Source organism: Heterodontus francisci, chromosome 27 (assembly GCF_036365525.1).
Source record: "Heterodontus francisci isolate sHetFra1 chromosome 27, sHetFra1.hap1, whole genome shotgun sequence".
Classification (NCBI taxonomy): Eukaryota; Metazoa; Chordata; class Chondrichthyes; order Heterodontiformes; family Heterodontidae; genus Heterodontus; species Heterodontus francisci.
Window position 1 is genome coordinate 34040765 of NC_090397.1, and position 15509 is coordinate 34056273.

The following is a 15509-nucleotide window of genomic DNA, read 5'->3' on the forward strand; positions in this document are numbered from 1 at the left end:
AACCTGTGCTGCCACCTTCAATGACTAATGCACATATACACCCAGGTTCCTCTGCTCCTGCACCCCCTTTAGAACTGTACCTTTTATTTTATATTGTCTCTTCATGTTCTTCCTACCAAAATGAATCACTTCACATTTCTCTGCATTGAACTTCATCTGCCCCCTGTCTGCCCATTCCATCAATTTGTCTATGTCCTTTTGACGTTTTACACTATCCTCCTCACAGTTCACAATGCTTCCAAGTTCTGTATCATCTGCAAACTTTGAAATTGTGCCCTGTACACCAAGGTCTAGGTCATTAATATATATCAGGAAAAGCACGGGTCCCAACACTGATCCCTGGGGAACTCCACAAACCTTCCTCCAGCCCAAAGAACATCCATTAACTACTAATGTTTGTTTCCTGTCACTCAGCTAATTTTGTATTCATGTTACTACCGTCCCTTTTATTCCATGAGCTACAAGTTTGCTCACAAGTCTGTTGTGTGGCACTGTATCAAATGTCTTTTGAAAGTCCATGTACACCACATCAACAGCATTGCCCTCATCAAACCTCTCTGTTACCTCCTCAAAAAAATACCAGCAAGTTAGTTAAACATGATTTTCCCTTAATAAATCCATGCTGGCTTTCCTTCATTAACTTGCATTTGCCAATGTGACTCTTAATTTTGTCCCAAATTATTTTTTCTAGAAGTTTTCCTACCAGTGAAGTTAAACTGACTGGCCTGTAGTTGCTGGACTTATCTTTACACCCTTTTTTGAACTAGGGTGTAACGTTTGCAATTCTCCAGTCCTCTGGCATCACCTCCGAGTCTAAGGAAGACTGACAAATTATGGCCAGTGCCTCTGCGATTTCCACCCTCACCTCCCTCAGTATCCTTGGATGCATCTCATCTGATCCTGGTGCTTTATTCACTTTAAGTACAGACAGCCTATCTAATACATCCTCTTTATCAATTTTAAACCCATCTAGTGTCGGACTTACCTCCTCTTTCAACATTGCCTGGGTTGCATCTGCTTCCTTGGTAAAGGCAAAGTATTCATTTCATACCTCAGCTATGCCCTCTGCCTCCATGTGTAAATCCCCTTTCTGGTTCCTAATCGGCCCCACTGCTCCTTTTACAACACTTTTACCATTTATATGCCTATAGAAAATTTGGGATTTCCTTTAATGCTAGCTGCCAGTCTCTTTTCATGCTCTCTCTTTGCTTCTCTTATTAGCTTCCCCTCTGGACCTTCTATATTCTGCCTGGTTCTCAATGGTAGTTTCTACCTGACATCTGTCATAAGCACACTTTTTCTTCTTTGTCTTAATCTCTACCTCTTTTGTTATCCAGGAAGCTCTGGATTTGTTTGCCCTACTTTTCCCCTTCAAAAGAACATACCTTGACTGTGTCCGGACTCTCTCCTCTTTGAAGGTAGCCCATTGTTCATCTACTGGTTTTCCTGCCAGCTTTTGACTTCAATTTATTCGCCCCAGCTCCATTCTTACCCTATTGAAGTTAGCCTTCCCCCAGTTAATTATTCTTACCCTGGATTGCTCTTTGTCCTTTTCCTTTGTACTGCTGCAATCCGCTTGATCAGTCCAGGGTACTGAGAGTATTATTAAATAAGACCCTAGGCACAGTACATGTTTCTGGTACAAATTTGTGCTGCTGCAGCTTCCTTCTGCAGCTTCTTGTTTGGAATCAGCAACATAGGTCAGTCTACAAACAGATTCCACATCCTTTACATACTGGAGTCGATGCATACCACCCAATATCTACTTCTATGATACTATAACCCAAGGGATGTAGTAATGAATTCCCTTGATATACAACCTGGATGTTGTTTCTTTCACATGGCTCGTGTGCTTTTCCAATCTTTCAGTAGATAGACTGTTCACACTTTTGTAAGACAAGGCCAGGATGAAACATTAAACTGTTTCATTTCTCAGACAGCAAGTGAACGTAAGGAGAAATAGTTATGATTGATGACACTTAATTTAATCAGTGCAACTTGTTATAACATAATAATTAATTAACATGCTACATTTCCTCAGTTGGTCAACTTGTGTGGCATAAACAAAATAATTTCAATTTACCGTCCTGCATCATGTGACCGGCTTTAGTCTGAGTTCCTTTTTAAATTTCAGTGAGTTCACTTTGCTTTACAAACCCAACATTTCAATTTAGCTCCTTTCCAAATCCTTTCTGTGGAACAAAGGTCAAAAAACTCCAAATTTATCTCAATGTATCATACATATCCTTTGGATACGCAATGGAGTAAGCTGCTATGGTTACTATGATAGTCTTGACTGCCTGGTAGTAATCCATTCAGTCTTGCTGGGCCTTCCAATACTGGTGAACAATGGATTGCCATAAAACAAACAATGAAGTGGAACCTCTTTCTCTTCATTTATAGGGCGCCATTTGGCTTATGCCCCTGAGTGCCACCAATAATACCCTGCACTTTAGTGAATCTAATCATGTGGTAAAAGTGATATTTACTCTATTTAAAAAAAAAAAATTCATGATTTTGAACACTTCTATCAAATATACTCTTAACCTTCTGATGAGAACAACCCCAGTTTCTCCACATAAATGAGGCCCCTCATCCCTGGTACCATTTTCTCCATTACGTCATCAAAGAACTAAATAAAGTTAGACAAACGTGACTTTCCTTTAACCAATCTATCCTGACTTTTATTTATTAGCTCATACTTTTCCAAGTACTAATTAATTTTATCCTGGATTATTGCTTCTAAAGTTTCCCCATCACCAACATTAAGCTGACTCAACTGTAATTGCTGAGTTTATCGCCCTCCCCTGGTGACTGGATGTTTGTGGACAGGCCCTCAGTGATCTGCTGAGATGCAAATCTACCTGCCTGGCATGCTTCCAGTGACCATTCTCCTCTCTCCAGAACCTGCACATAGAAAGACATGCCCGTAAACAGCACACTATAACCATTATCCAACAAAACAGGCAAGAGACAATGGATGATTAAAGAAGCTTTCAGTGAGGCTGTAGTAAGTTTCAATAATTTTTTTTCTCTCACAACAGCATGATAGAACAGAAGCAGTCATTGGCAAACATCAATACGTCGTTGACTGCAAGGACCCAACTGAAAGAGGCATTCCATGTAGCTGAGTGCCTGGAATTCTGTTCAAGTGCTCTGAGTGCATTATGAAAACATCCCTTTAATTTGTATATTAATTGGGCCTTAATGTGCCTTGCACATAACAGGTCTGGCGACCATTTAAGTGCCACAGTTGCTTCTAGGTTGCATTATAACGTGCACTACACGTTAGATGCTTGGAAGGCTTTCGACCTCTGTATCTCCTAGCATGAGGAGCCAGTGTTCAATGTGCAGTAGTATTATGTCTGCCAAAGACAGCTTTAATCAAGACTCAAATGGCAGCAATATTCTGAAAGCTCCGTATTTTCTACAATTTTACGGAAATGACTGAGTTTCTGGTATGTTAACATCGACAAAAACTGAGATAACTGCCTTAGTAATTTTGCTTTTGTCATCTGACCTCTTCCTCTTAATGGAAAACCACTTAAGGACAAATTAAAAGTTTAAGTGCAAACTTATTCTGAGATAAATTCCCTCTTATTGACTTCAATTAAATTTACCTTATAAAGATAAGGTAAGGGGCGGCACAGTGGCACAGTGGTTAGCACTGCAGCCTCACAGCTCCAGGGACCCAGGTTCGATTCTGGGTATTGCCTGTGCGGAGTTTGCAAGTTGTCCCTGTGACCGTGTGGGTTTTCGCCGGGTGCTCCGGTTTCCTCCCACAGCCAAAAGACTTGCAGGTGATAGGTAAATTGGCCATTGTAAATTGCCCCTAGTGTAGGTAGGTGGTAGGGAATATGGGATTACTGTAAGGTTAGTGTAAATGGGTGGTTGTTGGTCGGCACAAACTCGGTGGGCCGAAGGGCCTGTTTCAGTGCTGTATCTCTAAATAAAAAAAAAGATCAAAATGTGCAGGCCAAATCCTGCTTAAGACCATTTTTCTGGTCTCCATCACAGACCACAATGTCTTATCAAGATTTCTACATTTAAGGAGTCATTTTGTAAGATAATTCTGACTGGAAGCACTATGCACTGACAACACAAATCAGAAATGTAAGTGTGCATTTTTTGATTAATCATTTTCTTGGCTGAGGAATCGTGGGCAGTGTGTGCCCACACTTCCATTTTACATTGTTGGCTGTCAAGGCCCTCCTGTTTAACGTGCAGACTCTTTAAATTACCCCCTAATTCTTTGTCATCTCCAATCTAGATGAATGATAATTTAAAAAACCCTCTTTTACAAGCACTTTGTATCTGGTAGGCAGTGTCATTACTCCCAGTATTACTAAAGTTTACATTGATAACTCATTGTCGAAAGTATCACTGGAACTTTTAACTTTAGCAGGAGGTGTAAGATGGGCAATAATGGATTGTTCCTTTGTTGTACACCTCACCAAATTTGTATCTCCATTGAAGTTAATAGAAAAGAAAATTCGGCTGTGTGTATAATAGGCAGCTAATCTGATACTGCCCTTTTTTTGTTCTCACCAAGAATGAAAGTTCCTCCCTTATGTACTCATGAATGTTTCAATTTTGTAGTCAACATTAACATTTCCCTTAAGATTGAATTCCACCAAGATATGGGGCTGAATTTTCGGGGCCCCTGAAGACAGGAATAGAGACGGGGGGGCCCTGAAAATACTAGTGCTGGGCGGTGTGTTGATTTCGAGGCATTGATCCGTGCCGGCAACAATAAGCAGCACAGGGGGAGGGCGGGAGAGGAATCCTGCTCTCCATCCAATTCAGGCCAATTAAGCAAGATTAACACGCATTAGGAGCTTTTAAAGGGTTGCAGTTCTAATTTTGAAACAGGCACATCGATAACATGCACCCTCTAAAGCAGATCAACCTGGAAGGGAAGTGGATACAGAGTGGGGAGCCAGTTATGGCTCCCTAGGGCTTACGCCAGCTCCATAAAAAGGTCAGCAGGGCAACGGGTGACTGGGCACTTGGTAAGGGGGTGACCTTGGTGCTGCACAGTTGGCAGGGAGAGTGGGCACACACTGCCCAGGCTTTGAACAGGGCTGGCATGGACATGATCGGCTGAAGAGCCTGTGCTGTGTGACTCTATGAATCTATGGCACCCCCCACGAAACAGAGGAGCAAAGGGCAAGGCTGCCAAGAACAATTAGGCGGCCACCTGCTTAGAAGGAAAGCTCCAGCTGGCAACGACAGTATGATTGTCAGATTTTGGACCCAGTGGTGATGAGGGACAACACCCTCTGCAGGAAGGGAGAAGCCCTGGGCATCAGGAGGACATGAGAGAGGAAAGGAGGGCAGGAAGGTGACTGAGGCCAAACCCTTAACACAGGATCGACCTCCGAAGATGGAGCTACCTGGAGATAACCAAGAACCAGTGCTGCAGGAGACTGCGAATCTCCAGGTAGATGGTCACAGGCATCTGTGCTCTCGTTGCTGAAGACCTCGCACCTCCTAGCACTGGTTACCATGTCCTGCCAGTAGCCATCCAAGTCACTGTGGCCTTGAACTTCTTCACTTCTGGATCCTTCCAAGAATCAGCTGCAGACCTCAGGGGCATCTCAAAAATGGCTGCACACCACTGCATCTCGCTCGTCCCTGATGCCCTCTTCAGCAGAGCTGGATAGCAATTTCATTTAATGACAGACATGGCCTCGCAGGGACAGAGGATCCTGGGTTTCGCTTCTTTCGTTGGATTCTCCCAGATACCAGGCAACATCAATTGCACCCATGAGGCCATCAAGGTACTCAGTGACTGGCCAGTGAGATCCATCAACAGAAAGCGTTCCACTCCCTCAATGTCCAACTAGTCTGTGACCACAAGAGCTTCCTTCATGTATGAGCTCACTTTCCTGGCAGCTGTCATCCTCTGCCAGTTCAGGCTGCTTCAGATCTTTACTCCAACCCTCTAAGTGTTTGGATGGATCCTAGTGGATAAGGAAAATCCCTTGAAGAGATTGCTACTTGCCTCTCTATGGGAGACCCAGATGGAGGCACAGAGGCGATACAACCAATGCCACCTGCTCAGTCGAACAAATATTGTGGATGCCACCGGGCTTCTGAAGATGTGATTCCAGTGTTCTCTAATACCATCCTGCAAGGGTCTTGGTTATTGTGGTAATTTGCTGCACTTTCCATAACTCGACACTCCAGGTGTGGACCTTGAGAATGGTGAGGCCCTGGAAGGAGACAGTTCTTTGGGGGAAGAAGAGGTGGAGGAGGATAACACTGAACAGTCAGGTGCCCCTGTTGCACAACGAGGTCTCCTTCTGCAATCCTCTGGGAAGAGGACCTCCCTCCTTGCCCTTACAAGCTCCAGCAGTAGGTCTAGGTCAGCACTGATGAAGCGAGGTTCTGCCCTGCCACTAGTGCCAGCCCTCTGGCTCCCCTGTGACATCTTGCTTCCCTCTGGTGCTGTGGAAGGCACAAACTGCATATCTCTTCCTCAGGACAACCAGCAGCCTCAGTGATGGCTGCCATGGGGTGTGTAAATGAGTCCTACACTTTATCTGACCCACCTCCATTCCTGCCCCCACTAGCTCTATATCAGTCCAATATCAATTAAGGGCTCACTCTTGTGAAAATCTGTACTTTAATCAGTTTCCCATTGGAGGCGGGTGTCTGACACAAAAACAGACCTGGCTTCTGTTTCCTGCCTCCGTGGTGAAAATTCAACCCATGGTTTTGGTTTATTGATCTTAAGAAGCCTCTGCTTTCTAGTTGGCGGTGGTACAGTGCCTTAATTTGTTGAGGAGAATGTGCTGTGAAGGATGTACTGAGTAAATATAATGTCCTTGAACTGAGATTCAAACAATATACCAAGGTATGATTAATGCCTAGCATGGTGAGAGATTGCTCAGGTAGTGGTAACAAGGTCATTTTTGAGCATTTAATTGCAGTGAGTGCAGAAGTATGATACAGTCATTACCCAGCTAGCTTTTTCATCTTTCATTAACTAGATAACAAATAAGCTTTACCACAGCCTACAGAGTGTGGAATTGTTTGCATCATCGACTGTCGAGCATTGCTGGAAACAGTGAGAGAGATTGCAATTAAAGACAGAGCATGTGGCAGCTGCTGAGCTATTGACTGAAGTCATTTGCAGTTGAGGCTGCAGCTTAGCTCAGGCTGAGATAAGATATCATGACAAAATTTGTGGAGTGCGAAACCAACCTTTTTTTTTCTTGGTAATTCTGCTGCTTACTAGATATTATAAATACATTGCAAATATCAATGGCTGCAGCAAATCTCCATTTGGTGTTAAATATCAGTAAAGGAGGTTTGGGTCTAATCATTTTGTCCTGATAGGTAATTTTAAGAGGATATCTCTGAGCTTTTAATTTTCTCTTTATTTCAATAACAGAACAATGGAAAATAGATAGGCAAGTAATCTTATGAGAGATGGATACTGTCAAATATCTCATGCCTTTGTCTTATGTAGGAATTAACTACCTGCTCCTGTTCCCATGGCCACCTTCGTTTGTCTGTGTTGCTGTTCACTTGCCATGATGTATTATATCTTCATTCAAGTGAAACAATTGGCAAACAAGCTTGAATCCTTCATTTATTCTATCCCTGCTGCAGCTGCTGGTTTTTTAGGTAGCAGATATGCAACATTCTGGGATGAAGTGTGTGAAATCTAATTTTCGGGGTACTTTCATCAATCCGTGCTATTACCAGGGTCTGTTTTTTCATGGAGAATGCATGCTGGCAATTCAGATGTGTGCTGCTTATACCTCTCTGTTCATTAATGATCATAGAATGATGACTGCTATGTACATATAGCTTCACCCTGCACCGCCATTGGTTGAGGCTCCCTGCCAACAGTGTGGACTCAAAACCGAGCCCTTTTGGCCACAAAATTGGGCTCTGTAGAACCCAGTAAATTTGGCACCATTGGTGCTGTGTTGTACCAAGATGATTTTTGTGCTGCGCATGCACATGTCTGGCATGGACTGTGATGAATGCCATCTGGGTGAGGGCATCAGCATGGGTGTTAGGAGCGTGCAGTGTAAATGATGTCAGTCAGTGTGTAATGCTGATTTGATACCAAGCGCTGCCATTTTTGAGCTTGTCACTCTAGCATCACCCTCTCCTTAAAAACTCAGATCTGAACAGATCAGATCAGCAGCAGGAAGCACACCCCACCAATGCTATTTAAAGGGATCATCAATAACTTCCAGGTTAGTTTCTGATTACTCTCTACCGGCTCTGTTTGGATTTCTGGAGGTGCTTGGTGTTTTGAGGAGTTAATTAAAGTTGTTGCTCGTGGCGAAGGCCTTGATTGTAACTGCAAAGGTTCTGGGCAGACACTTGCCCCCAGTCACAGGTGCCATATTTGCAATTCCTCATGGATTGCAGTATGAGAGGGAGATGGAACAGAGGAAGCAAAGAAGAGGACAAGCTGCTCGCAGAGGAGGTGGAGGGGGAGAAGGGCTCTCAGCAGGTCTTTCAGGAGCACTTCTCTTTCCTCCTCCTAAACCAGGAGCAGTGTGTGCACCATCTGTGATTCACAAAGGAGGTGCTCACAGAACTCTGCCACCTCCTGGAGCTTCAGAGCAGGGCAGTGATGGTGCATCCAGCAGCTGGGAATGTGTCCATGGCACTGAATTTCTTCTGGTCTGGTGCTAACATTTAAAAAAACCTGAAACATGACCCCAACCCACCCACTTTTGGGTTTAACAGAGGTGGAATAAGGGGTGGGCAGCCAACCTGCTCCCAGGAGGCTGCTTAGCAATTTAAGTATTCCTAATGCAGCCTTTGATTTAGCCTTCTTTGCAGGATTAACCAAGGCTAGTAGGATTTCCCAGCGTTCTGGAAACCTGACAGCTGAAGGGAGGGGAGGACAGCTTCGGGGAGAAGGTAGTGCCTTTACTGCATTGCTTGTGGGCTAGGAGGAGCATGAATGCTTCACCCTTGCACCTCCCCATGTCCCATCCCCTATTAGAACCCTAATACAGAAGACACAGCACAGTTGGAGATCAGACATCCCCCCACCCCAAGGTCATGGATCAGACCTACCTGTTCCCATGACCTACTCTGGAGTCCTCTGTACAGCATGACTGTGGATTCTGTGGCTTTGACTTCGCCTACGCCTATCCAAGCCTGCTATACTCTCAGCACTACATGAACTGCTATGCCTGTGCTGGGATGAGGGAGCAGTACCCCAGGACATGCGCGATGCCAACATCATCACCCTCTATAAAAACAAAGGTGACCGCGGTGACTGCAACAACTACCGTGGAATCTCCCTGCTCAGCATAGTGGGGAAAGTCTTTGCTCGAGTCGCTCTGAACAGGCTCCAGAAGCTGGCCGAGCGCGTCTACCCTGAGGCACAGTGTGGCTTTCGTGCAGAGAGATCGACTATTGACATGCTGTTCTCCCTTCGTCAGATACAGGAGAAATGCCGTGAACAACAGATGCCCCTCTACATTGCTTTCATTGATCTCACCAAAGCCTTTGACCTCGTCAGCAGACGTGGTCTCTTCAGACTACTAGAAAAGATCGGATGTCCACCAAAGCTACTAAGTATCATCACCTCATTCCATGACAATATGAAAGGCACAATTCAACATGGTGGCTCCTCATCAGAGCCCTTTCCTATCCTGAGTGGTGTGAAACAGGGCTGTGTTCTCGCACCCACACTTTTTGGGATTTTCTTCTCCCTGCTGCTTTCACATGCGTTCAAATCCTCTGAAGAAGGAATTTTCCTCCACACAAGATCAGGGGGCAGGTTGTTCAACCTTGCCCGTCTAAGAGCGAAGTCCAAAGTACGGAAAGTCCTCATCAGAGAACTCCTCTTTGCTGACGATGCTGCTTTAACATCTCACACTGAAGAATGCCTGCAGAGTCTCATCGACAGGTTTGCGTCTGCCTGCAATGAATTTGGCCTAACCATCAGCCTCAAGAAAACGAACATCATGGGGCAGGATGTCAGAAATGCTCCATCCATCAATATTGGCGACCACGCTCTGGAAGTGGTTCAAGAGTTCACCTACCTAGGCTCAACTATCACCAGTAATCTGTCTCTAGATGCAGAAATCAACAAGCGCATGGGTAAGGCTTCCACTGCTATGTCCAGACTGGCCAAGAGAGTGTGGGAAAATGGCGCACTGACACGGAACACAAAAGTCCGAGTGTATCAGGCCTGTGTCCTCAGTACCTTGCTCTACGGCAGCGAGGCCTGGACAACGTATGCCAGCCAAGAGCGACGTCTCAATTCATTCCATCTTCGCTGCCTTCGGAGAATACTTGGCATCAGGTGGCAGGACTATATCTCCAACACAGAAGTCCTTGAAGCGGCCAACACCCCCAGCTTATACACACTACTGAGTCAGCGGCGCTTGAGATGGCTTGGCCATGTGAGCCGCATGGAAGATGGCAGGATCCCCAAAGACACATTGTACAGCGAGCTCGCCACTGGTATCAGACCCACCGGCCGTCCATGTCTCCGTTATAAAGACGTCTGCAAACGCGACATGAAATCGTGTGACATTGATCACAAGTCGTGGGAGTCAGTTGCCAGCATTCGCCAGAGCTGGCGGGCAGCCATAAAGACAGGGCTAAATTGTGGCGAGTCGAAGAGACTTAGTAGTTGGCAGGAAAAAAGACAGAGGCGCAAGGGGAGAGCCAACTGTGCAACAGCCCCAACAAACAAATTTCTCTGCAGCACCTGTGGAAGAGCCTGTCACTCCAGAATTGGCCTTTATAGCCACTCCAGGCGCTGCTTCACAAACCACTGACCACCTTCAGGCGCGTATCCATTGTCTCTCGAGATAAGGAGGCCCAAAAGAAAAAAAAAAGAAAAAAGAATGCTGTTGAACACCTTGCTATTGATTTCGATGGCAGCCCATTACATTTGGTTAAATAAATTCTTTAGACACCACAACAGGTTGGCCTCACCCTGCAAACAATGGGGTAAGGCTTGAATCAAATAAAACAACAAACAACAGGGGTGGTACAGTGGCACAGTGGTTAGCACCACAGCCTCACAGCCCCAGCAACCTGGGTTTGGTTCTGGATAATGCCTGTGTGGAGTTTGCAAGTTCTCCCTGTGACCGCGTGGGTTTCTGCCAGGTGCTCTGGTTTCCATCCACAGCCAAAGACTTGCAGATTGATAGGTAAATTGGCCATTGTAAATTGCCCCTAGTGTAGGTAGGAGAATTGTAGGGATGTGGTAGGGAATATGGGATTAATGTAGGATTAGTATAAATGGGTGGTTGCTGGTCAGCACAGACTTGGTGAGCTAAAGGGCCTGTTTCAGTGCGGTATCTCTCTCTGTCATCATATCTCCATTTTACACATGAAATATTTTAAGTTACTCAGATCAAACAAGCTCTCCACCACTTGTTCAATTATAATGAGATAGTAACATAGGGAGTCATCTTCAATCTCAACGGGTTGAGGGACTAACCATAGTGGATTGATGGCCTGTTATATACCCCACCTGATTTTCCTTTCATTGAAAAAATGAGTGGATGGTTAATGGGCAGCCAATCTACTACCGGGATCATTCTACTAGGGTACAAGCTTCACGATCTTTAAGACCTATAACTGCCCCACTGAGAACTGCAGGTTTGGTTTGCTTGCCAGCTTCAGCAGTGTAGTATTGGAGAGAAGATGCAGTCCACCAAGAGGGAATGTTTCATCTAGCCTTGGGAATATAGGACTGTACGGTGATTGTAGTCCATCTAAGTTTATTGATGAATAGAGGATTTGTCCCAAATCTGGTTATTGGCAGCCATAGCAGATACGAGCCATGTTTGACCATTGTCCTCTGAGGCAGAACATTGGAACTCAGGCCAGCAACCTGCTCCTGAGATCAGAGAGTCTTGGCCACAGATCAGCTGATGCCCCACAAAAATGGAATGAGGCCTTCTTGGAGATTAGTGAAAACATCCCTCCATTGATCAGAAGCAATGATGATTAAAGATCACAAGGGTTTATTTCATCCTTCCCAGTCACTTATTCTGAAGTACTGTAAAGATCCGTTCTGTTTTTAGCCAAAAAAGTTCTTAATAATTACACTGCAATGAAAAATTTAATTATGTCTCTATAGTGATTGTTTACTCTCATTTGGAATCAAATTGCTGCATATGTAATACAAGCCTAATGTTAGGGAGTTCACTTCTTACAACCTTAGTTTCAGAATGCAGAGATGACTTGCTATATTTTTTCAATGTCCTGCTTCAAATCCTTTTGGCATTTGAAGTTAGGTAATGACATGAAATGTGACAAGATGACATCCAGAGATGCAATTAACAATGTGATTAGCTGAAACTTGAGGAGATCACATTTATAAATACAATCAATATAGCTTTGGTCTATACACTTCCAACTTGAGATTAGCTTCTTATGTCAAATGTAATCACAGTAACATACAGAAGCTGAACTTGACACAGTCTACATGGCTCTACACTATTTACATGTCTGCAGAAAGATCGTTGGTCATTCAGAATAAGAAGTTTTGCTCTTCACATTAGAACAATCATTTGCAGTTTATATTGGCATACTAATTCTGCTATAGCAACAAAGTTCCATTAACTGCCAATAGTTGCACACTTTAACTGAAAATGAGCAAAACCATGCATTTGTGATAGACATCCTTTCACTTTATATTAACCTCTAAATATCCTTATTGGTGTCGATGTGTGTCTAATTACTCTCCTGTGAAATGCCTTGAGATGGTTATTACGTTAAAGATACGATATAAATGCAAGTTGTTGTTGCCATTGTGTTGTAAGCAATTTGAAACCAAATTTTACTATATATTTAAACAATTCAGTATAGCATGTCTCTCTTATAAATCAGTTGGTATGATCATATAAATTTTTCAGTCATATACTTTCATTATTACATTTAATTGAATTCATTAGTCGTCGTATTAGTGATGTATTCCTGAATGCTTTACAAAAAGTAATCTGAACAGCAGTCACTCCGGTTATAAAGTGAAGTACTTGTTGAGCAAGTGCACTGTACCTTTGTTATATGTATGCAAATAAAAATGACAGTAAGCTATGTTCAACGTAAAGAACCTAATTACCAACAATATTATTTTGCATTGTTTTATGGTACCAAACAGACCCCAGATCTGCCACGGTTGCACATAATTTTCTGACGTACTTATTCTGAGTAATTTTGGGAGTTTACTCTGAAAATTGGGCGCATTGTGCAATTGTCAAAACATTTAACTGGAACAAATTGTGAATTTCAATTTATACTCGAATAAGTTATGCATTAAACTGACACAAATCATTCATTAGGCAGGTAATTCTATCTGAAATGATAAAAGCAAAATGGCTCAAAGCTATCCAGTCTATGAAGACTGTCACACAAATCTTTCAAATTAAATGTCACTTTTCACAAGATCTAATTTGCCCAATTTTTAATTCACCACATACTTTAAATTGTAAGTTTTACTTTGGCTTGCAAAGCATGAAGAAAAGCATGTCTAGGGCTCCCAAAACCAACATCTCTCTTACAATCTATTCTCATGTGAAGCAGTGGGAATGCTGAGCTACAACCCCATGCTTATGAAAATGGTGCCTTGGGGAAGGCAAAAAACTGTCCTCTCTCAGGAAGACATCATACTCACTTCCCTACCAATCACTCAACTAGTGATTGTGTTGTTACCAGATATGCAGCCAGGCCAACTGCCCTGGCTGCTGCTAAGATGCTGCAGTCTGAGGTCAGTCTCTCTGAGGCTAGAGCTCCTTGAGGTTGCCCTCCACAGTCTTTTCAAGTGCCCTCAGGAGATGATTAACAGCATTCCACCTTCCACATTATAGCCACTGGGGCAGAGTCTCATAAATGATTAAGTCAGGCACGAATGATCTACAGAAGCACTCCCTCAGTACTGCATTACAATGTCAAACAAGATTATGTCCTCAAGTACATGGTGTTTTTTTTTATTCATTCATGGGATGTGGGCATCGCTGCCTATGGCAGCATTTATTGCCCATCCCTAATTGCCGTTGAGAAGGTGGTCGTGAGCTGCCTTCTTGAACTGCTGCAGCCCATGTGAGGTAGGTACACCCACAGTGTTGTTAGGAAGGGAATTCCAGGATTTTGACCCAGCGACAATGAAGGAACGACGATATAATTCCAAGTCAGGATGGTGTGTGACTTGGAGGGGAAGTGGCAGGTGGTGGTGTTCCCATGAATTTGCTGCCCTTGTCCTTCTAGTTATTAGAGGTTGCAGGTTTGGAAGGTTCTGTCTAAGGAACCTTGGTGCATTGCTGCAGTTCATCTTGTAGATGGTACACACTACTGCCATTGTGTGTCCGTGGTGAATGGAGTGAATGTTTGTGGATGGGGTGCCAATCAAGTGTGCTGCTTTGTTTTGGATGGTGTCGAGCTTCTTGAGTGTTGTTGGAGCTGCACCCATCCAGGCAAATGGAGAGTATTCCATCGCACTCCTGACTTGCGCCTTGCAGATGGTGGACAGGCTTTGGGGAGTCAGGAGGTGAGTTACTCGCCTCAGGATTCCTAGCCTCTGACCTGCTCTTGTAGCCATGGTATTTATGTGTCTACTCCAGTTCAGTTTCTGGTCAATGGTAGCCCCTAAGATGTTGTTAGTGGGGGATTCAGCGATCGTAATGCTGTTGAATGTCAAGGGGAGATGGTTAGATTCTCTATTGTTGGAGATGGTCATTGCCTGGCACTTGTGTGGTGCGAATGTTTCTTGCTGCATATCAGCCCAAGCCTGGATATTGTCTAGGTCTTGCTGCATTTCTGCACGGACTGCTTCAGTATCTCAGGAGTCACGAATGGTGCTGAACATTATGCAATCATCAGCGACCATCCCCACTTCTGACCTTATGATTGAAGGAAGGTCATTGATGAAGCAGCTGAAGATGGTTGGGCCGAGGACACTACCCTGAGGAACTCCTGCAGTGATGTCCTGGAGCTCAGATGATTGAACTCCAACAACCACAACCATCTTCTTTTGCGCTAGATATGACCCCAACCAGCAAAGAGTTTTCCCCCTGATTCCCAATGACCTCAGTTTTGCGAGGGCTACTTGATTCAATGCTCTGTCAAATGCTGCTTTGATGTCAAGGGCAGTCACTCTCACCTCACCTCTTGAGTTCAGCTCTTTTGTCCATGTTTGAACCAAGGCTGTAATGAGGTCAGGAGCTGAGTGGCCCTGGCGGAACCCAAACTGAGCATTACTGAGTAGGTTATTGCTGAGCAAGTGCCACTTGATTGCACTGTTGATGACACCTTCCATCGCTTTACGGAAGATTGAGAGTGGACTGATGGTGCGGTAATTGGCCGGGTTGGACTTGTCCTGCTTTTTGTGTACAGGATATACTTGGGGGCAATTTTCCACATTGCCAGTGTTGTAGCTGTACTGGAACAGCTTGGCTATGGGCGCGGCAAGTTCTGGAGCACAGGTCTTCAGTACTATTGCCGGAATATTGTCAGGGCCCATAGCCTTTGCAGTATCCAGTGCCTTCAGCCGTTTC